Genomic DNA, 23584 nt, shown 5'->3' with positions numbered 1-23584 from the left:
TAGCAGATATTTGAAGGAATATGAGGCCAGAACAGCTACAGAGACATCTTTCTCTGGTACAGTCTTTCAGATTCTGAAAAAAAACCCTGAAGATAAGCCTCTACAAACCTAAATATATTGCTACACGCTGTGGGAATTAAGTCGTGTACTTGCATGTGTCCATATACTTGGTGTCATGCATGATTGGCTAGAAGGGGCTTCCAGTCAATTTACTCCAGACTCACACTTTGAACAACAGCTGGCTTACAGGACAGAATATCCAACAAATATATCTGACCTGCTGCACCCCAGAACAGAGCTTTAAAACTGAGGTCTTTGAATGTGGTATCAGAGAATAGCACCCTGTCAAATCATTCACCTTTACTTCAACACAGCTCAGATTTTCAGGTCTGGCCAAACAGGTTATATTCACCTCAGGAAGCTTGAACACCACTACCTCCCCCAGCGCCCCCCCCCCTAGATTTAATTGGGAATGAGATAACACACACATCTAAACAACAAAAGCACAACCCACATGGGATGAGACTACTCACTGTGCAGTGGAACATCTAAACATAGAGGAATCTCAGGGCCTCTCAGGGAGTTAACACCATGAGGACGACAGTCACTCCAAGTGTTACTAATACTCAACCCTGTGAACTATTTGGCCAAAATAGAACAGGCAATCCCTTCATTTCTGTAGAACAATCCACACTATATTGAGCTTGGATTGAGGAGCCTGGAGCTTGCCAAAACTTTGACTTTATCAAATGTTCTTTAGTAGCCCAGCCAAAATCAACTTACTTTGACTGGTTGAAGAGCTTTCTGTTCTTTTCTGCTTGGGGTTCATATAGCACATGCATCACTTGGGTCTCTGAGTATTTCCAGTAGGGCATTAAGCAAGCCAACTGAGGTCTGTCGCACGTCTGTTCTCTTACCCTCTTTCAACAGGTTGTTTGGGCTTGCAGGTGTACTTCTTACACAGTTATATGTGTTTGCATGCATATAGCCTTCACATATATATATGCTTGTGGCTATATATTTGCATGAAACAAAGCAATTTCAAAGAAATATAGTTTCCTTTTTAAACAGTGGTGCAGTTTGCAATTGTCCTTATAAGGCCATTTCGTAGCATGGGCTCAAGCTTTGACAGGGTGCTCTGTTCTGTTCAGTAAGCATTGCCTTTCCAGTGTGGGGATCCAGTTTGCTACAGGAATGAAGGGCACTTGTTACCTTGGAAAAGAGAAGAAAAGCTGTTTGAGACCCCATGGGACTGTGTTCCCCAGATTAAAATCCTTTCTGAACAGAGGGATTGATGGATTCTTCTATAAAAGAGCAAAGTGCAAGTGCTCCTAGAAGAAAACACATTTTTTTCTCAATTGGTCTAGAGGCGCGGCAGGAGGGAGCTAATCTTTTGGAAAGAACCACCTGAAAATGCAAACAAAATGCTAACGAGTGCAACAGGCAGCCCATAAGCTCTGCTCATCCTGCTGCTTTGTGTGCTGAAGCATTTGATGGCTTGCCTTGCTAGGTAAGACATGAAAGAGGGTCATGGATAAGGAGAGAGGGGAAGCATTCTGCCCCTGCTTGTAAAGTTAAGGCCAAAGGGGCTCAATCAGCAAGGATGCTCCTCCCTCCCCACTCTGCTCTGAAGCTCTGAGGCAGGATGTGCTTCCCGCCCATGTGGCTGGAAGAGCAATAAGCCTGTGACTGAGCTGTGGAAGAGGTGGCAGAGGCTTCTAGCGAGGACAGTGGGACTACATCCAAAGTGAAGCACCACTCAGTACAAGAAAGAGTAGATGCATCAGGCCCTCAAGGTTTGAGTCAAACCCCATTGTGGTTGATGGAAAGCTTTCCATTCGAGTGGAATAAATGAATGATTCATGACATATATTGTTTAGATGGTAGTGAGTGAGCAGTTCCCTAAGACAGGAATGAATCAGAAAGGTGCAAGCTCATGACGTGTATGAAGTCTTTTTTAGATACAGATCGCACTACAGGAAGCCTTTGATCTTCAAAAAAATCTTACTTTGCCTTCAGCAACATGGAGCACACACACAATGCAGCAGATACATCCCCTGCAAGCCATGGTTTCTGTTGCTACACTGACTTACTTCTGCAACCAAACATGCGTGACAAAATGGGAGGGCTGAAAAACACTGGGTGGAAGGAGGACAGGAGAGCAGGTCAGGACACTTTTTTATTTATGAAACAAGGCTTCCAGATTGATCAAATTGGACTAGGATTTATTTTCCCACAAATTGTTTCCTATATTTGGCAATCCAATATCCAGCAAGCATCCTGCACCCAATCCAACAAATTGCTGAAGGACAGGACTTGTAGGTACTTGCGTGCATGGGACTCATCAGGACCGTTCACATATCAGAGGTAGCAACAGACACTGACACTTTGCAAACTTGTACAGAAAGCAATGCAACTGCATTAGCAATATGCAGATCAAGGATGGTTTGTGCCGCTCCTTGCTACGTGTAGTAAAAGTAAAGTGCTTACAGCTGCCAGAAGTAGAATAATTAGTGATCATTCCCTTCCTTCTTTATGCACTTACTCAGCCAAATCCACCTATGCCTTAAATTGAGTACAGACACTTTGCCTGCTAACTGCATGTTTCCTCAGGCAACACTGGTATTGAAAGGTTCAATGTAGCTTTCGTGTTGTTTCACCCTTATTACAACTCTACTTAACTGTGGTCATTCAAACTTTGGTTTGTTCACTTTCCTGTTTTACTCCTCTCATTATTTTGAATATACTGATAAGCAACCTAATTTTGACAATGCTTGCCTGAGAAACATTAGTTCAATGAGTATTAGGCTTCAGTATCTGCCATGCCTACACAATTTTTTAAGATGCTTACTTCACTTTTATACTGAAGTTGTTTATATAACTGTAATACAAATACTTCTACCAAATTTGCCATGATCAATGAAAAAAAATTCCCATTAAACTGTTCTGTAAATCTCAATTACTGTGGTTATAATTTTCCCAAATTCACACACTAGGGGATGAGTCTGTTTAATAAACTGGGATGTTAACAACTTCTAAAGTATTGTGATAAAAGTGCTGTGAAAACATTCAATCCATGTTTTAAAACTCTTCAAATTGCCACCTCTATATTAACAAAAATTTTATAAAAAATGAAGATATTTCAGTACAACTATTCTTCCATTCAAGCCTCTGTTAGAGAAGCCTTTTTTAAAAAAACCCCACTCTATGGCTATCAGCAAGTTATTGGAATTCCATTTATATCTTGCTAATGAATTATTTAAAAAATTGGATCAGCTGGCATTAGTTTATGACTTACTTCTAGATACATGCATAGATGCAAACAAGAATTATTTAATTGATTTTTGAGTTAACAGTTTTCTTTGGAAAGTACAGTTTTACCAAAATGCTATGTTATGATTTTGGTTATTTTTGACCAGAAAATGAATCATTAAAATTAAATGTGTTGAAATATTCATAAGAACTTTTTAATTCCTCTTCTGAATAAAACCAAAACCCAATTTCAAAATATTCAAGCTCCCATAAAATCAGAAGTGTGTTTTCCAGCCAACTTTATTTAATGTTTATTAAACAAAACATACCCATTTATTAAAGGAAACCTAAAATAAGTGCCAAAATTCATTGGTGGCCTTTTGTGGTGTGTTTTTTAAGCCTTTAGAATAGGTTTAATCGGGTTTCATTGCATGGCTGAAGTGACCCAATACACCCACGGTTCTTGGAAACATCAACTGTAAGCCATTGCATCTTGTTCTCTTACCTTTCTGAGGAAAGGAGAGAATAGAGAATGATGTTCCCAAGACCACAGAGAAGACAATCATTCTGCCAATGGCAGGGAATGGGATTAACTGGATTTCTGTCCTTGCTTGCAAGAGTATTTCTTAATAAACCAAAGAGAATAATCAACAGTATTCAAGTTTAAAAATTTTAAAGCTTTTTTTACTTTTCATATACACTTTTTTGACGAAGGAAAAGGTTAGATTGACTTCTAGACATGCAGTTCCTCATCTTTATAGCATTTTGTTGCAACACTTTGTTCCAGGACAGCTCTTTGGTCTTCAAGGCCCTTCCCAGCCCTGATTTCAACCTTGAGTACTCAGTGGAGAAAAATGAGCTGCCAAAGAATGGTTGGTACAGCAGGATGAAAGATGTGGTTGGAAGTAAGGACACATCCCTTCCTTGACTTCAAATGGAGAGTAAGTGGGTCCCTCAGGCTGTCCCGAAGGCTGGGGCAAATGAAAGAGGAAAGACCTGGTTGGCAGGCTTAAGCCTGGTGGCAGTCAGTGGTGGAGATTTAGAGACCTTGGGGATGCAGAGGAAGGCCCTGACAATACTATAGCTTTGCATTACTTGGTAGAAATAAGGTTGAAATTGTGAGGAAAAAAGCCTGGACTGTGATCTTGATGTGGCGATAATTTTTTTTTCTCCAGTGAAGGGACAAACTGGCAGGTTGCAGGAGTAACTGCACTTACAACCCGAGAATCAAAAGAATTTCCTGATTTCATCAGGTAACATTAGAGACAGTGGAGTCTATTGGTGCCTTTATATTACACAGCTCTCTCAGGAGCAGGGACCTTGTCCTGGTTTCAGCTGGGATAGAGTTAACTGTCTTCCTAGTAGCTGGTACAGTGCTATGTTTTGAGTTCAGTATGTGAAGAATGTTGATAACACATTGATGTTTTCAGTTGTTACTCAGTAGTGTTTAGACTATAGTCAAGGATTTTTCAGCTTCTCATGCCCAGCCAGGGCACCTGACTCAAACTGGCCAACAGTGTATTCCATACCATGTGACGTCCCATCTAGTTTAGGAACTGGGAAGGGGGGGGCAGGGAATCGCCGCTTGGGGACTGGCTGGGTGTCGGTCAGCGGGTGGTGAGCAATTGCCCTGTGCATCATTTGTACATTTCAATCCTTTTGTTACTACTGTTGTCATTTTATTAGTGTTATCATTATCATTATTAGTTTCTTCTTTTCTGTTCTATTAAACCGTTCTTACCTCAATCCACGAGTTTTACTTCTTTTCCCGATTTTCTCCCCCATCCCACTGGATAGGGGGGGAGTGAGTGAGCGGCTGTGTGGTGCTTAGTTGCTGGCTGGGGTTAAACCATGACAGACCTCTACATCCATCTATGTGAAAATTAGCAATAAGGAAAAGGCATAGACCTATTCAACTTCAAACGTGCATTCTGGCCTCAAGCTGTCCATTGCTTAGTTTGTTCACGTTTGAACAAGGTTAGATATCCATGGACAGAAGAACAGAGAAGGATTTTGAACTTGGCAAAAAACAGAAGCATCCTGGTGGCAGGATGTATGTGGCTTGGCTGAAGAGTCTTGGCTGATGGGCAAGAGATCAGAAATCAGATGGGTTCCAGGGCTGAAATGGCAGGAAGCCTTGAACAAAATGAAAAAGTTTGGCAGGCTTCATAATCTAGGAGTGGAATAAGACTCCAAAACATGTTCCAAGGTTTCTGCAACTGTGGCTATGGGTCAGGCAAGAAGATTAGTCTAAGGGCTTGTCTATACAGGAAATGGACTGGTTATGTTGAAATAATGATACTGCTATAGCTTGGCTGGTCAGTTTCCCAGTGTAATGAAGCCCTTAGCAAGGCAAAGAAATCCTTATGAGAGAGGAAAGACACAAGGTTGGCTAGGTGTATCCATCAGGCTAAACTGTGGGTATCTCAGAGCCTGTTAGTCCAAAGATGGCTTTCAGTCATGCTCGTTCAGGGAAGGAAAACAAATTCTGATAGATGGACATGTTAGCTAGGAAACTGGAGTCCTTCTGGTTGTGAATACTGAGACAAGAGCTGCACATTTCACAGGAATGGCAGTGTCCATCTCCTATGACTCATACTTCTCTGCTTGTGTTCTTCAACCCTCATGCCCAAAGGATGAAAAGCAATTTTTTAACTTAAAGGAAGAGAAGGATGGATGTTTCAATAAATTTGTAGAATACTAAAGTGTTGTGAATTTATAGTTGGTCAGTGCAATTAGGTAGTGTTTGATGGAACAAAACTGGTTAACACCAGCCCTCTAACCCAGGGAGTGTAAGATCAAGAGAGAGAAAGACATTTAGAGCTCCATGCCTCCTCGCCAGCAAAAGACACCTGAGTTGGTACACCAAAGGATTCTTGTTGCCATGAAATTACATGGCAGCTTGATTTTACACTGAAGATACTGAAAGCCATGATTAACTAGCTATAAAGGCAATTAATCATTCAGTACATTAATCCCAGGGACAATTAAGTAGGTAGGCAAACCAATTAATTTATTGGAGTCCCTATGTTTTTTGTAGTATGCCATGGGTTCTTACACTGGCAATTCCCATCTGCAGCTTGAAAGTTGTCGAGAGGGAAAATAGATATCATTGCAGCTCTAAACTTTCTCACCTGGAGGGCACAAGAACACTTTGAAATTAGGGAATAAAAACTTCAGAGGGCTTCTGTGAAATGATCAAAAGAGAAACAGTTAAAAATGTGGGGCCAGCTCTGAAGCTGATGATTAACTTAGAAGGTGAAGAATGACAATTTAAGAACATATTGAGATGAATGAGAAGGTTCGAACCTCTTGGAGCTATTGCTTCAGGCTCTCTGCAGCCTCAGAAGAAGTACCTGCATCAGCTGGTATTTGAGGTACATTTATCAGAATTCCTCTGCAGTCACAATGACTTGAAACACACTACACAACATGCACACTTAGACCTCGGAGAACAGCTGGGCATCAGGGAGAAGGTTCCATAGGTAACAACAGCTGCAGCAAAAATCATCACCTGAAAACACAACAGATGAGCAGCAACAACTATAACAATCTGTAGCAAAGTCAGGGAGCAATCATCAATGCAAAATCAACTGAACTGGATCTAACCAGCTGCAGCATAGACCTGATTATATCCCCTGCATATGTAATCCACCTACTTTTCTTTCTGAAGAGCTGCAAACTTCCTGTTGCCCTCAACTTTTTTATCCAAAACATGAATCCTTACTGTTTTCCCTGAAGCTATTAATTTCTTTGTGGCTGTTCTGCAGACTTTTGGCTTGATTACCTTTGCTACAATCACTGTTTTGCTGGATTTCCTGATACCTGCTATGTCCCCTTCAATCTGTCCCAAATATTACTGCCAAATATCATCCTGTCATTACAGCTACATTTCAGTGCTTTCCTAAATCCCCTTCTCTGGTTACTCCATACAATCATGTCAAATTTGAACTTTTCTTCTTTCTTTTTCTTTTTATTTCTTTCTTATTTTTCTCTTTTCTTTTCTCTTCTCTTTTCTCTTTTCTCTTTTCTCTTTTCTCTTTTCTCTTTTCTTTTCTTTTCTCTTTTCTTTTCTTTTCTTTTTTCTTTTCTTTTCTTTTCTTTTCTTTTCTTTTCTTTTCTTTTCTTTTCTTTTCCCTTTCCTTTCCTTTCCTTTCCTTTCCTTTCCTTTCCTTTCCTTTCCTTTTCTTTCCCTTCCTTTCCCTTCCCTTCCCTTCCTTTCCCTTCCCTTCCCTTCCCTTCCCTTCCCTTCCCTTCCCTTCCCTTCCCTTCCCTTCCCTTCCCTTCCCTTCCCTTCCCTTCCCTTCCCTTCCCTTCCCTTCCCTTCCCTTCCCTTCCCTTCCCTTCCCTTCCCTTCCCTTCCCTTCCCTTCCTCTTCCTCTTCCTCTTCCTCTTCCTCTTCCTCTTCCTCTTTAAACAGCACCTTGCTTTTCTTTGGCACTTGTATGCTTTTGCCCTATCCATCCCTTACTTTTAAGGACTTGACATGGCTGAACTCCTCCCTATTGCTTGCAGTACATTACCAGATGGACCAGGAAAGTGGAACTGGATCCTGTTGAACTAGGCACTGTACATATGTCATAACAACCTCTTCTATTTGGCTATTTAAAATCAGAGCATTCTCCCTGCATTGGCCATAGTTCCTTTGTTTTCTCTTCCAAAACTTTCCTTAAGGTACACTTTCCACGAGAAATTGTCTCACTCATCAAGTGTGTGTGTGTGTGTATAAAGATTTCAAGACCCAGAGCTGAAATCGTGCTAACATAACATAACTAACATCTCTGCTAAATCTCTGCTCAATCATATCACTTCTCATTACATTCCATGTCAAGTTTTGATGCTCGGCATGTTTTACTATTAGAATAGTAAGTACCAGCTTGATTGCAGCAATATCTTTTGTAAGACTACACAGAAAAGAGTACCACCCACTTGCAGTTGTCAGATTTTCAGATAAATTAGTTCATTACTGAGGAAATGATGGCTTTTTTTCTGCTATCTTCTTTTGAAATTAATTCAAATATTAATATATTGATTGGACAGGTGGCATTTACATAGAGATTGATATGTATAAATAATTGTTACCTTTCTGAAGACAGAATGGGATGCTGAAATGTTTTTGTAATTATAGGTGAGGATTTTTTCCAAGTGTACTGGTACTATTTATGGACTTCCTTTTGTGTTATTCTTTGTGTCTTTCTTTTGTCATACCTTCTCCCTGTTAACAGGATCCACCCAGTCACCTTGAAGGCTGAAATGTAGCCTGGGTTTCCATAAAAGAGCTTGAAAATTCTCATACTAAAATGGTCCTGCCAAAAAGGAAGCAAAACACACCAAGACATTTCCACGTGTTAGTGTAGAAACTTTATTACAGGCAATCTCAAGACAAATAAGAATGGCCATAGGCTATGAAATATATTTTGAAATTTACACTATAGCACTTGCCTTCTTATATATGCAGTTATCTTTCATGACAACATGATTGCCCATCTCTGACTAGATCAGTATTTAATGGGCATTGTAAATATGAATTCACATTACAAATGGTGTCTCTTCAATTCTAGAGAACACAACAGCTATCTGCAAAAATGAAAACTGGAAACAATGTCTTCTTCATAAATGGCACAAAACTAGTATAGATGAGATATTACAGAAGAAAGGCTCCTTTGAAATATAGCATATTGAAATAAATTAATGCAGAGACAAATTCAGCAAAATGCTGCAGTTTAAAACATAGGAAGTCAAGGTGGGCATTAGGAAAATGAATAACTCTAGAGAGATCAGAAAGGACAGCAGAAAATACAAATTTTAAAAACAGAATAACACTTTACGAGATATCAATGTATCATAGTGAAAACATCAATGCAGAAAACCATGTAATTTTAATACGTAATACCTACAAGTAAACAGAGAAATATCTAAACCACTGAAAGTAATAGGTAAAGATTATTAACCCAATTAGATGTAAGAATGAGCCATTCAGAAGGGTTAAAGTAGCAGTATATCCACTGGAGTAATGAAGCCAGCCAAATTACACCAGTTGAAGATTTGGCTGATCATGTGGAGATGTGGAACGAAAAAAAATATGCCATAAATACATGCGAATAGAAAAAATTCAATCTTTTAACAGAGATAAATGTACAGCAGATGGATGAGGAAGACCTTCATTTTGTGTTGGTCACAAACTTAAGTTCATGAGAAAAGTCTGAAACAGCATTTGTTGAAACATCTCCAGATTAGCAGTAGCAGTGACAAGCTCACAGATGCGAAAGGTGTGCCCAAAACAAATAACATTATTGGAAGAACAGAGTTTTGTCATGCACTTTGTCAGTGTTCAACTTCCTGCAGTGTGCATCCCTATGCTCACAGGGAAAATGAACTGGAATTGACCCATATGTACAACTGGGATTTCAGCAAAAGCTGAAGAAGAAACAACTTAATTAGGAAATAAACTGTAAGCTGAAGTAGTTCAAAAGTAGGAGATAAAATGCATTGTTTCCTTTTTATATCTTCAAAGACATGCAAGATGGGAAATCAACTATGCCTGAAATGCTTCCACGGGAAATGAAAATACCTACTGGAGTTGCTGCAAAAAATGAAACTTGGGCTAAATTTGTAATGTATCAATAAAAATGTCATCAAACTGCATATACCAGACAGATTATTCAGCAGTACCAGGCACTTCCCTACAAAGCCAGAGATGGCCTTGTTCAATTTTATGGTGGGTGTAGAAAAATTAGATATCAGAAATACTGGCTAGGAAGTGGAACTCAAATCTATCAGAGGCTGTATATTACACAGGTTGATTAGGACATACAGAATAAAAATTATTTGACTGGCATTTGAGAGCTTAAGTTTTAAAAATACTGGAGTGCTAGAGAGACAGATCAAGAGATGCAAGTGTTGCGTTTAGATCTTAAAAAAAGAAAAAGGGGAAAATGCATTTTTCACGGGTATGCAAGTTAAGAATGGCTTTCTATTGAATTGCATAAATCTAATAAAATATACAGGGTGGGGGGACTGAAAAATGACCAGTAAATATAGCCAGAAACCATTTGTATCTGACCAATAAATTCAAAACCATTTCACAAATCACTCAGTACCTACCTCTTCTGAAGACAAAATCAAACTGTTTCTCTCTTGAAGTCTTCTTAGTAGCGAGTATAATATAATGTTGGGATATAATGTTCCTATACTAACCAGCAAACACCTGTCATGATTCAGAAGGTCTGATGTTGTAAAGTAACTGCAGTTTCAATCTCATTGACTCCATCTAAAACCACACAGAAGTTAAATGAAATCCAGCCGTGTCTTTGGAAAAACTGAATTTCATAAAACTTAATTTGCACTTATAGCAAAGAATATTTTGCTTCTAAAAATTTCAAAAGTTCAAAGTGAATTTAATTAAGCTGCATGGTCACTGTTTTTTAACAGTAAGAGGTGAAGTCTGGATGTGCCTTTAGTTGCTTAGCAAACCCTTGTCATGGTAATTATGGATTTCCCCAAAATCAGTTTGTTGCCTGTCTTCTGGTGATGGATAAAACACCTTCTCGACTAGGCTGCATTTTATTCTTTTATTAAATCTAATTGATCATTGAAAAGAGGATATATACTGACAAATTACTTACTAAAGATGTAGGGCCATTTGTGATTCATGTTTCAGTTACTAAGGATGTGTTCTGTTTGATTTCAACCCAGTTAATTTTAATACCGAAGGAATTTTTTTCATTAACTCTACTGGGAGTTTGAGTGGGCTCTAAACACAAGGTTTTCTGCTGCCTGCTCTTTTTAGTCATGTTCTTAGGTTGGAGAAGTGAATACCTGTGGTACTCACCAAATCCATCCTGAAGTCTAGCATAGCCTTCCAACACCATACACCCATTAGTCTTGACTCAGGCCTAAGTCAAAAGGTTTTGGAGCAGGACTGGTTCTCTTTGTAAAGTGGCTTCTTGGCTCCTGGTCCTGGTGTAGAGTTTCTAAGGAAGCCTGGGGACAGGTGTAAAATATAACCATGAGTTTGCCCAAACATCTGACTGCTGAAGATTCAGTTTTCTCAAAGGAGCAAAAACTGTATTTCTAATAGTTGCAACCTATGTATCTGTCAGATAAGGAAGTGACTTTCAATAACCCAACCTGGTCCTCACCAGTATACTTCTCTTAAATTTTCCCAGCAATATAAAAATGTATCTTTCTACAGGTCTGCAACATGTGTACTACATTATGAGGTGTCACTGCAGATAACAAAGTGATCTTACAGTGAAGAGCTTGCTGTTAGAGATTTTAGTCTGAGCTCTGCCAGAAATAAAACATTCCAAATTTTATTAGCAGGCTGGAAGTTTTAGGTTTAATAGAGGAATTTTCTGAAGGGTTCTTAAGAGCCTAGATTTGGATTATTTACACGTAAACCCTCTTGAATCCACTGTCCTCTATGAGAGTATTTGCTAAAAGAAAACTTTGCTGATTAGATTTCCCTTGTCTTTCATGGATCAGAGAAGGATTTCTCTGCTTCCAACCAACCAGTTTCTCCTCAAAGTCCTTCACAATATGGAAGCCCTTGGCAGTTAAAGAAATAAGTGAGTTGCCAGAGTAAAGGTCAGAACAGCGCACTTCTAAACGTAGATAGGAAAGTGAAATTCTCTCAATAGCTGCAGAACATAATATTCTACAGAGACAGTGTTATTCAGTTCTTCAGTGAGCTGATACAATGCTTGCCTCTTGCACAAGGACTGCGACACCTTGCTCTGGTAGAATAAAATAACCACGAAGAAGTGGAGAATAGATAGGAAGTTCACTCCAACTTGTTGCAGGAAAAGGAAGAAAGTCTTCCAAATCTAGGGAGGAAGAAAAGAAGCCACTTTCTGTTCTGTGAGGGGACATTAACAACATTGCCTCACTGTTGACTACGTTTGAAGAAGTGTGCTTTCAGCATCTTATTTTGAACATTGCTTTCCTAATGTCTCCTGCTCACTAAGGCTGTGTTCACTGTCCATGCTAAATGTACCAGTGTCCCATCCCAAGGAGCTAATTAGAGCCCATGGAGAAATGGGTTTGGCTAAAAAAATAAAAAATGGGAAGGCAGAATAGCACTATCTTGAGCTTTCTGTGGTCTGCTCACCCCTCTGCCTGTGGCCTTGCCACCGTGGGGCTCACCATGCAGCCCCCATGGGCTTCCAGTGGTCATAGGAGCAGGTTGCAGGTGTCACCCAGGGTGATGCAAACCTGGATCCTTGCACACCAGCATAGATCTGGCCTGGGGATGAAGTGGTTAGGCCCAGGCTGCTGGGGTTTTCTGGGTGCAGAAAGATGTAGCCAGTCTGAGAGACTGGAAAATGTTTTTTCCCCCACCCCAGGCCCTCCTTCCTCTGGGTACATTGTTGAACATCGTCGATCTACCACAGGTCGCTGAGAGACGATTTAATTTTTTTTATTTAAAACCAGGAGCATCCCCTTCCCGTGGCTTCAGCCAACACGGCGGTGGGACACAATCCCTGCTGGGAAGACGCACAGAAGCTGAAATCCCCTCTCGTCCCCGCCCCCCCCCCCGCCTCCGCCCCAACCGTGGGTGGGGAGCGGGGGTGCTGAGCCTCACCGTGGGCTCCGTCCGGGCTTTCCCACTCCCGTCCCGCAGCCCGGCTGCCTGCCAGAGGACATACCGGCGCCTTTGTCTGCACCCCGACGTCCCCAGGCGTCCCCGGCGACCCAAACGCCGGCACCCGGAGAGGTGCAAACTATCTTCGTTCCCCTTAATGGGACTGTTAACCCGCCGGGGTAATTAGGACCAGGGGGCTGTCAGCACGGTTAACCTCTTTATTGCCGGGCACGGCACCGGGGCGAGCCACGGGGGCTGCCCAGCAGCTAAAGCCCTCCCCCGCCCGCCCACCACCCGTGGAGGGTCCTGCACCCCCCGGACTTGCCCCCTTCGCCTCCACTGGACTCGGCAGCCAGAAGCGCCGATTCCTCCGCGAAATCAGCCGTCCGTGGAGGCTCCCCCCACCCTTTTCACTGGTGGCTGCTTCTTGGTGGGGCTCTCCCAGCCCAGCGTGTCCATCTCGCTGTTGGCTTTCCCCGGCGGCGCTCGGAGCACGGCGGGGATGGCAGAAAGCCTGCGGAAGGAAGTTATGGACCACCCGACCCCAAGGGAGAAGCCTCCCGCCCCGTGCCCCCCCCGCACTGCCCGCCAGCGCCGGGGTTCCTCTGGCCGCCCCGACCTCCTCCCCGGGACTCCGGGTGGGGGCTCGGACACCCGCGCTCCCCGCCGGCGCACGGGGGTCCCCCACGGGACCGGCGCAGGAGGGACACCCACCCCCCCTCCCCCAAAGGACGGGGGGATAGGGCGGGAAAACATTTCCAGGCTACCTCCATGAAGATACATTTTCTTTCTCTCTTTCTTTCTTTCTTCTCCCCCCCCCCCCCCCCCGAGGTTTGATGCCTACTCCTCCCAAGAGCCTTCATTTTGAAATGGGATTGTTGTTTCCCTGGAGGGTGGCTGGTCCGAAGTCAGGTGTTTTGGGGTTGTGGGGTTGCTCTATTTTCTTTCTTTCTTTTTTTTTTTTTTGTTTTGTTTTAATTTAAAGTGTAATGCTGAGAGACAAAGAGGTAAATTATCTGCCTCGGCGTTGATGGTACGTCAAAGATTGCAAAGCCCAGGCGCTCTCTTCCTGCGAAGAGGATGATTTATAGAAAATTGCAGGCAGAACACATGCACATTCTGGCAGCCGTAAAGACGGTCCCTCCCTTTTCCTTAATGTTCTTTTATCAGCTTCTTAGGAGGTGTCCGCTTCATTTGTCTGCATGAAACCAGTAGTCTTAGTAGGAATCCTCAGTTTTGATGTTTTTTCCCCTTTTCCTTAAGAAGGATCCTCTAAATCCAAAAGTGCTCCTTCTGCCCAGATATTATCCTTCCTCCTATTTCTCACAGCACTTGTTTGGGGCGAGAAGGGGGGGAGCGGAAAGAGGGGAGAGGAGGAGGGAGAAGATCTTTCTCCTGTTTAGTGATTAACTTGCACGGCTCAAAGAAAGAGAAGATTTAATGGGAGAGATCCTGCCTGTGTGCTTTGTACTCACGGCAGTCTAGTGGATGGGAAGATCGGAGAGTGCATGGGTTTAATATTTGACTAGTACCTGGGCGACCGATTTTTGTTATTTTATTTTATTGCTATTGTTAGCATTTCTGCATTTGGTCTTCAGCTGAACTGGGAGAGTTCAGACAATGAAGTTCTAACATGCCTGACCTCTCCCAGAGCCAGTAAAATCTGGACTCTTTTAAGAAGATCATCCCAGCTTCACCACTCACATAAAACTTCCTCGAAGCAGGGGAGGGATGTCCCCCTTCACCCGAACCGGACCTTTGTGGTTCTAGTCTGTCTTCCACCCATGCAAGCTGTAGCGCTTGAGGGCTTGAGAAAACCCAGTGATGTTCCAATACCAGTCATGCCCTTGTGCTCAAATTGATTTTGCCTCACTCCCGTGTATTGATTTTCTGAGTCTGCACGTAACCCCTAATCCCCCCTCCCGCCCCGCCCCGCCCCCCCCCCCCCGCCCAATGCTAGACGTAACCCTAGAAAGAATCTGACCTGGTGCTGTAGGAAGATTGGAGGGGGGGGGGAGGGGGGTTTCAAGCAAAAGAAGAAGCTCAGCACAATGCTTAATAGAAACGAGACTAAATGAAAATGCAGGCTACAGCCGCTTTGTCTTTGCCTGCTTGCCTTCATCACCAAGATACCTTTCTTTGTGAGCCTTGATCGTTAGTTTCCACGGTTTTAAATAATCAGTCACAAAGGAGCAGACAATTAGGTGTTGGAAGGCACAAAAGTTACTTTAAGTAGAATTATTTATTTTATTTTGCAGCCAAAACCGTTTCACCAATGTAGGAAGTGATTTTGGTGCTCTGTAGTACAAGCTCTCTCTTCTCCTAAGTGCTTGTGAGAAATAAAAAACCTGGAGATGACTGTCTTTATTTCCGGGAGTAGACTTCAAAATACGTGCCAGAAATGGACAATTCGAGTGTCCTTTCTCCACATCAAATGCGAGCTGGAAGGGGGATTAAAAACCAACCACGTGGTAGATCTGGTTTTATACTTTGCAACCTCCAGCTCCATTTATGTTCTTTACCCTGCTCAGGGAAGATTAGCCTCTAGATGGATGCGTCTGAGGGATCACCTCAGGGGCAGATCTGCATGCAGAAACCGGTTTTTGCCATGGCTGGAAGAGAGCTATGACCTAGCAGAGCGCTCCATCTGAGCGGCTCCCCGAGCATCACAGGAGCTGCTGAGTGCTCCTGCACAGGAAGCTTTGTGAAGGCAACAGCTTGGAAGGGGAAGCTCTTCAGATCTTTCCCCCTTCTTCTCCTCCTCCCTGGCCTGTGAGTGATTCAGTGTCCCAGACCTTAACTTTTTGTTACCACCTTCCTCCTCTTAATCTCCTTCATCTTCAACACCTCCTCCTCTATCACTACCATCTTCTCTTCCATCTGTCTGCCTCCTGGATCTCTCCTTTGCTTGCTTTCCCCCCTCCTCTTCCACCTCCCTCCCTCTCTTTCTTCTTGCCTTTTCCTCCTCTCTTTTCTTCTCTTTTCTTTCTCTTTTTCCTCCTCTTCCCCTACACGTTGTTGTTGTTGTTAGAAAGGATTCTTGCACCCCCTGGTGCTCTTGCGTTTTGTGTGGTAGGAGAGGAGATTGTCTTCTTTCTCTCTCTCCCTCTGGTTGCTCATTATTCAGAGAGAGACACAGAGGGTGAGTGAGAGAGAGAGAGAGAGACGGATATCTCAGGTCATCTGCAGCTGCAGCAAACCAGTGAAGGAGAGAGAGAGAGGGAGAGGGAGAGAGAGAGAGGGGGGGAAAAGCAGGGAAAGATGGCGATCCTCCATTGCTGAGACCTGGCAAGGAGCACATGAGACTCACAAAACAACTTCCACAACAATAACAAGAAGAAGAGCTAGGCAGAGAGGAAGAGGAGAGGAGGCAGCAGCAAGAGCAGCAGTGCCGGGACGCTCCTGTAAGTTCTTGCAATTAAAACCCATCTCCGGTTTGGCATTGGAGAGATCATCTCTCGTGTGTCTGTGTATATATATATATTTTGTTGTTGTTGTTTGGTCTTTTCTGTCTTTCTTTCTTTCCACCACCTTCCTCTGAAATCCATTCATTCGGTCAACGGAGGAAGGAGGAAGAAAGAAAGGAAAAAAAAAAGAAGAGAGGGGAGCGAGAGCGGGGTGTTTTGTTTGAGAGAGAAGTCTCTTGCATGGAGGAGGAGAAGAGGAGGAGGTGCTGGTGGTGGTGGTGGTGGTGGTGGGAGGAGGAGGAAGGCGGTTAATTAATTTTTTGTTGTTGCATTAAGGGGTGTGGGGGGGGAGATATGGGGAGATAAGTGAGATATCAGCCGAGCTTTCGGGTTGGGGGGGTGCCCGAGAGGATATGTGTGTGTGTGTGCGAGGTCTGGATGGTGCTGTGCGTGTGGACTTGGATCAGAGACGGGAGAGACACGGAGGAGAGAAAAGCTCCGTGCTGGCACGACCCAGGCAATCGGGTGACCTCTTTCTTCCTTTCTTTTCTTTCTTTTCTTTCTTTCTTTCTTTCTTGCTCTCTCCCTCTTCCTCTCCTTCTCTTTCTCCTCGTCCCCTCTCGCTGCCCTCCTCCTCGCCGCTGGCGAGGCTGGTCCCTCACCCCGGCGGTGGTGCCCCCACCACGGCTCTCCTGGAGTTGGGATGCGGGGGTCCCCGGCGGCGTCGGGGCTGGGGGGCTGGTGGTGCCCGCAGGAGGTTGCTTGGAGGAGGACAGCGTTCAGCTGGAGAGCAGGAGCCATTACACACGCTTGTGCTCTCCTTTGAGAGAAAGAGAGAAGGGAAGAAAGGAAGGGGAAGGAGCCCACTTCTTCTTGCTCAGTTCCCCGATGTCCCTACCTTTAAACCAGGGGAGGGAGAAGGTGCTTTCTCCCCTGCCCCTTTCTCAACGACCCGGAGCAGCTTTGTCCCTATCTCTCCCCCTCTTTCCCTTTCTTTATCTCCCTGTCCTCCATTTGCAAGCTGTCTGCTTTGGTTCCAGTCCAGGCTCCACAACACAAAGCTTCTCCTCGCTCTCGCACACATGCACACACAGTCTACAGGCTCTTTATGTCTTCTGGAGTAACCTTCTACTTCCCCCCCCCCCCCCCCCCCGGCTCCTCTTAGCATTGTGGTTTCTATTCTCCACACTGATCCTCCTGGAGCTTCATGTAGTTGTGATCTGATAGGATTTCTCCCCCTCTCACCTCCCTCTTTTGGGGGAGAAAAAGGAAAAGTTTCATTCGTTTTTCTGGTGTTTGGAAGGAGAAAGACCTTCAAGTTTGAGTGCTTTCTGCTGCTGCTTTTCTGTGTGTGTCTGTGGGGGTCTGTTTGTCTCATGAAGCTGCTTGCATGTCTAAGAGGAAGTGACTAGTTTGGCAGAGAGCTGTGATCTGAGTCAGGTAAGCCATGTCATGTTCTCTAGCTCCACCAGAAAATGGAGGAGAGAGAGAGTAGACAAAGCTGAGATGGGAAGTGCTCCTAACATCGTGGATGTCTCTCCATGTTTTGAAGCTTTGCTGGCAGTAGCTGGCTTAATCATGATTTTTTCCCCTAAGGTTTCTTCAGTTTTTTCAATGTACAACATTGTGATGGGTCTTCTCTCTGACTTCATGCTATCAGGAAATGAGGATTGGAGGAAATTGCTCAGATTCTCCTTCACACAGAGAAACACATCCTCAGGCTTTTTTGCTCTTATGCTTTCATGTGGAGGTCACCTTTCTAGATATTTTTCTTTGGTTAAAGACCACAGAATTTAGGAGGTTGATCAGTTGGCCAAAGAAATAGTGCATATATGCATATATTTATAGATTTTTTGAAAGCATTTGGAGGTAAGTGCACGCAGCTTGAGGCTGCTCAGGTTCTTCCAGAGAACGTCATGAAATGTCATTTTTTTTCTAGATGATGATGGTGATGCTTGTTTTGGGGGATTTTTAACATCTGATTTTCAAGAGCATTCCTTCTTTTGGATGTATTTTAAATTAAGATGCAATATTTCTCCCCACACACTAGGTTGCATTAAAATGATACTGGCAGGCTTTTAGTAGGTTCCTCAGAGCATCATAACATACATGATTTCTCTTAGAAAAAAAAAGAAACGGTTTTCACAGCTGTCTTTTTGGTGTCTTAAAATTTTTTTCCTGAAAACTTATGGCAACATTCTTGTTATGATTTTAATGTCATTATGGAAACCTAAGATCTTTAAAGTGAGATAGCAGTTGAACAGGAATTTGTCTGCTTTTTTTTAACCCACCTTTTAATCTGAAACCATTTTGAGTAGACTCAAAACAAGCCTCACTCTTTTCCCACCAACCTAAATTTGCACATCAGTTGCACAGTAGATGCAGTTCCCCCCAAATTCAAACTACATGCTGAAAGGCATGAGGGGGGTACAAGAGTGCAGTGCTACTGAGCTTGAAGGCACAGCTCCATAGAAAGGTGTCAGTAATGTTCATACATAGGTTACTCTGAAGAGTTTCAGAAGGAATGTGTTACATATGGAGGTGTAAGTGACAGGATAGGGGACCAATGAATCTGAATCAGAACATGCTCCCAGATGTGCAAAGAGAATAGAAAGAGTTGAGGATTGCAATGACTAGCGATGGACTTGAGATCCAGCTGCTGCAAGGTTAAAATCAATGCCCTTGTTTTATTTTTGCTATCGAAGAAATGGTTTAGTATATAATCTAATATACTTGGGAAAGATATGGCATTATCAGCTGTGCATTTCTTAAGTTCTGGTTGCTGATAATATCACCCAAATTGCTGAGATACTGTGGTTGTCTCCATCTTTCAGAAGTGGGCCATGGAATATATCATTTCAGGTATGTTTAATATTACATTTTGACAAAGTAAAGAGGGACGTTAACTGTTCATTTTTTTTCCCCCTGAAGTGATGTTCTTTGATGCCCTTTGCAGTCTCTACACAGGTCTAAATCAGCAGGCGCTGAAGAAACTGCAAAAGTCCCCGCTGACCTTTGCTTGTTTGGGTCAGATCCTAAATACCCATCTCCAGTATAAGAAGACTGTATGCCATCTTCTTAGGTATCTGCTTGTTTTCATAGTTCAGAATTTTGAATCTCCTTTTACGTCTTGAGAGGTCAACTCAGTGCTTGCACTACAATGTGCCCTACAGATACATAGCTCTTGAATGTGGCATGTGCAATCCAAGAACAAGTTTGAGATTTAAGCTGAGGATCTTTATGGGAGGGCCTCTTACCTCTCTCCTGTGGTGACAGACACCCTAGGAAACCAAACATCATGGCAGTAGTTTGAGTTGGATTGAGAGTGGTGTTATTTCTTGGGGGGGGGTGGGGGGTTCTTCACTGTGAGACTGAAATCCCTTTAGGGAATGATAGTCTTGTTAATGATGTTACTTGCTGTAGTTCTGCCCAGATAAACTGAATTTCACCTAGCTGTTAAAATATGAGCTGAGGGTCTTCTTTTCTTTTTAAAAACAAAACAAATCTAAAAAAACCCCTAAACCCAACAGTGAGTTTTAAAGGAGATCTAGAAAGATAATTCATGAGATGGTGGTGACTTGAATGTTTCTTGTAACTGGGCACAAATTTCTTCATTTGGACAATGGCTTTCAATTCCTTTTGGTTTGTGGGCACCCAGAACTTTTTCATGGTGGAAGCTCTAACAGAAACTGCATTCATATTCTTCTGCCTACTTATTCTTCAGTATGTAAACTTGCTTTTCTTAATCGCTTTTCTCAACCCTATTATACATAGCCTATAGACCAGTGCTTAAAAATGTTTAAGCAATGATTTGATTTCCTTATACATTTTTACTAGGTTCATAATGGATTACATTGCTGAGAAATTTAAAAGGTTATGTTTAGAATTTCCTTCCATAATTTTAAAAAATTATTTTGTTACAAGAGGAAAACTAAAAATATGTTGTGTGTGCTCAGACTGTGAAGAACATGAGTACATAATTGGATGCTGGAAATGGAAAGTAGAACAACTGCAAGTGGACGTGGAAAAAAAAAAGATGATCATTTCAATTCAGTAAATTTTATAACAAATTCTTTAGTGTTGTGAACTTTGACTTAAAGGAGGATTGACTTTTATGAAGACATGAGTGATTGAAAAGAGAGTTGATAAGTATTGGAGAAAAACTGTGTTCAACATAGATGTCTGGACATCTGGCAGATGTTACTCTGGGCCCCAAGGAATGGACAAGTTTAATTTTAGCCTTAAAAAGGAAATGGGAAGAACTAAAGTCTTATAATAGTACAGCTTACAGTTTGAGGAAGGTTACTTCAGAAAAGCCCAAAGATATGTTTTGAAATTTGGAACTCCCAGGAACAAGTGTAAATGAGTTTTTCCTATTGAGTTTTCCTGTTGCTCCAAACAACATGTGTAGAGTTACAATATAAGTTGAGATTGCTCCAGCTTGCTGTAACACTTTCTCTGCATGATGTGGATAATTTCTTAAATTGAGCAGAAGAACACTGCTTTGTAGTAAGAAACTGCAGAAAAAGGAGTTAAAAGTGTGAAACTGGTGAATAGCTGTGCAGTATTCATTAACTAACACTGCCCTGTTAAGAACCTATCACGAAGCAAACTTAGGGACAAAACATGTAGTATCCAAAAACCCCCAGTGAAATATTGAAAAGAGTGATTTGAAGAAGCGTACTGTTAGAGGAAGGAGATCCTGTTTTGACACATCAGGAAAGATCTGCAAAGGCCAATATGTCTTTGTGTCTTTTCACGTATTTTGTTTCCTTATCCTTTGTTATACTTCCAATCCACTGTAGTAGAAAAATAATGTAAACTCTCTCTTCACAGATATTTCTCTCTTTTGAAATGAAATAATGTATTTTGTGGACTTGTTCTGGATGAAGATGGTCTGCTGCTAGTGCCAGAACTGTATGATTTGCTTAATTTGCATACTTGATCAAGATGTGATCAAGTATGAACTTCTAATTACTGGCTTCAGTAAAAATGTTGAACTTCATCAGTCTAAATGCTTGCTTTCCAAACAGTTGCTTTGTTCTAGAGTACTAAATAATCGAGCAATCTGCCCAAAAGGGTTTGATAGAAATCTGTCAGGTAGTGTTGAAATATAATATGAGTCCATAGGAGGTGAGCAGGAGATCTGTGAAGTGTTACTTGAGGAGGGGATGAGAAATGCCACCTTACTCTTCAGAGAGTGAGGATAATTTTTAAGAAAAAAAAAAGAGGAGTATGATGAGAATGAAGGCTGCTTAAACATCTGCTAACCTCTCAGAGAGAGGAACTCAAATTGTTTAATCAAGAGGTGCTGGAGAAGGTGGTGTGATGCAAGTCTTCAGCTGCTGGCAGAGACACAGTTAACATTGTAAACGGTTGAACTTCAGCATGGCACTTCTCCAAATGAGTTGACTGTTGAAAATAAAATGTTCCAGAAGAACTGGGAGAACAGGAAAGAAGTTAAAATAGCATGGTTTGTATGCCAGTGCTGAAAGAAGAAAAGGGGGGAGGAAGGGAGATAGCTCAACTTATGATAATTATCTTGTTGGTAGTAGTGAAAAGGCTTTAGTAGAAATATCCAAATGAGGGGACTAGATTTAATGGAATGCAGTCTTCATTTGTGTCCTGAGTTTTGGAAGTATTCTTCTGCTTTCAGCTTGTATTTGTGAAGTTGAACACATAGGTAAATAAAAAGTCACATGAGATTGTTTTGGGTTTGTTTTCCATTTTGTTCTTTTAGCTTTAAAAACAATACCAAAGATCTAAAGTCTGCCCCTCATCTCTTCAGTTTCATGAAGCTGTGCCAGATGTTGCAGTACAAACAACTCTGAAGGGCTTTGAAAGAGAGGATTTGAGATGGGAAAAGGAGTATCTTTATTTCTGGTGTCTTATATTTGAAACACACAGTCTTATGTACAATTTTAATTTTTTCTGTGTTCTCTTCAGCTCTTCAGGAGTTGAAGATCTTGGTACAGTTGCTTTGTTCAGCTTTAGGCAGCATGTGTTACTGCAGTAACTCAAAATATCCTTGCGTAATCACTACTTGAAGGAACTTTTCTTTAAGCAGTGTTTGGAAAAGAGCCTTTCCTCATCATTAGTTGTGATTGCTTTGTAGTAATTTTTGAGACACATTGGTTATCAGAACATGAGTCCCAGACCTAGCAACCGTGCTATGCCTTTTATTTCCCCTTGATTGAAAACTCTCTTCATTTTTGTCTAGTCTTTGCGATATAATTATGGACCTCCACAGCTGCTGTCTACAGGGAATACAATAGGTTTTTGGCTTGGGCCAAAAGCAGCTTTTTGGGTAGAAGATGGTAAGATCCCTCAAGAAAAACAATCAGTTTATGTTTATTTGGTAATTTGAAGAAAATGGAAATGAGACATCTCGGGATGTGCAGTCATTGTTCTTGAGTGGAGTCAAATATAGTCTCTTTAAGAATACATGTTTAATAATGTCAGCATAAAGAGCTGTAGGCACAGCATCAATGTCATGAGTGATTAGAAGGGACTTACTGAGAGCTTATTGGGGTAGCAATCATTGCAAGGTCAGTGTGTTGAGGACAAATAATTCTGAGAAAACACTTGATTCACTGGACTACTTCTGTTAGTTTTGAACTAGTTAAATTAAGAATTCAGTTGTTGAAGTACGTTGCTTGTTGCTTCATGGTGGAAGATAAAACAATCTAATTGGGATTATGCAGAAAATTGGAGAGTTATTTCATGCCTTTGGGAGAAGAAGCTAAGTGCTTGCATTTTGTGCCTGTGTTTTTCCTTCTTTCAATGCCAGGGATATACAATTAATAACTTGCTAGTCATTTAGATAATGGGTGGTAAGCAGCACTGGATGGTGTATTTGCAGTGCTTGTAACAGGTACGGGCTCTATGCTGACCTGAAGATTAAGAAGTGGGATGTTCAGCGATGGCATTACTGTTGCTATTAAAAAGCTCTGGAAAGGGGCCTGAGAACCCCAGCTGCTGGGTGGAGGAAGTCAGGCCTTCAAAGGATACAAGGATTAGTGTGTCAGGAAAAGTAAATGGTAGCATCAGCACAAGTAGAAAATAGGCAGAGCTATTCAGCAAACAGAAAAGTAGGCTAAGGCATGCCATAATTATGTGTAGTGGAAACTTGCTGCTAATAGAGCAATTGCGTGGGGTAGAGAGGCAGGCGAATGATTTTTCAAGACAAAACAAAGCAGACATTGCAGAGAATGATATAGGAAGACTGAGGATTCAATGTGCTTGTGACAATGTGAAAGAGAAGACTTTGTTTTGAAAGATGCTAAAAATGGAATCTTCTGATGTACATGTGGTCACTGTTTCCGTGGCCTTGTAGGAC

At 42.1% G+C, this 23584-nt stretch overlaps 1 protein-coding gene across 3 annotated transcripts in view; it reads left to right on the top strand.

Moving 5' to 3' along the window:
• Positions 1 to 15415: 15415 nt before the first annotated feature.
• The window catches only part of ZNF462 (zinc finger protein 462), a 96427-nt gene continuing 88258 nt past the window's right edge, over positions 15416 to 23584 (top strand). The window contains exon 1 of one of the 3 annotated variants that reach the window (XM_069776729.1): positions 15416 to 16242. The gene's annotated coding sequence lies outside the window, so the exon portion shown is untranslated. Of the gene's footprint in view, positions 16243 to 16642; positions 16771 to 17432; positions 17686 to 23584 lie in introns of those variants that run through there. The other 2 variants (XM_069776730.1, XM_069776731.1) reach the window with 2 other exon arrangements.

Source organism: Haliaeetus albicilla, chromosome Z (assembly GCF_947461875.1).
Source record: "Haliaeetus albicilla chromosome Z, bHalAlb1.1, whole genome shotgun sequence".
In the NCBI taxonomy this organism is placed as follows: Eukaryota; Metazoa; Chordata; class Aves; order Accipitriformes; family Accipitridae; genus Haliaeetus; species Haliaeetus albicilla.
This window is presented reverse-complemented; position numbering and strand designations above follow the sequence as displayed.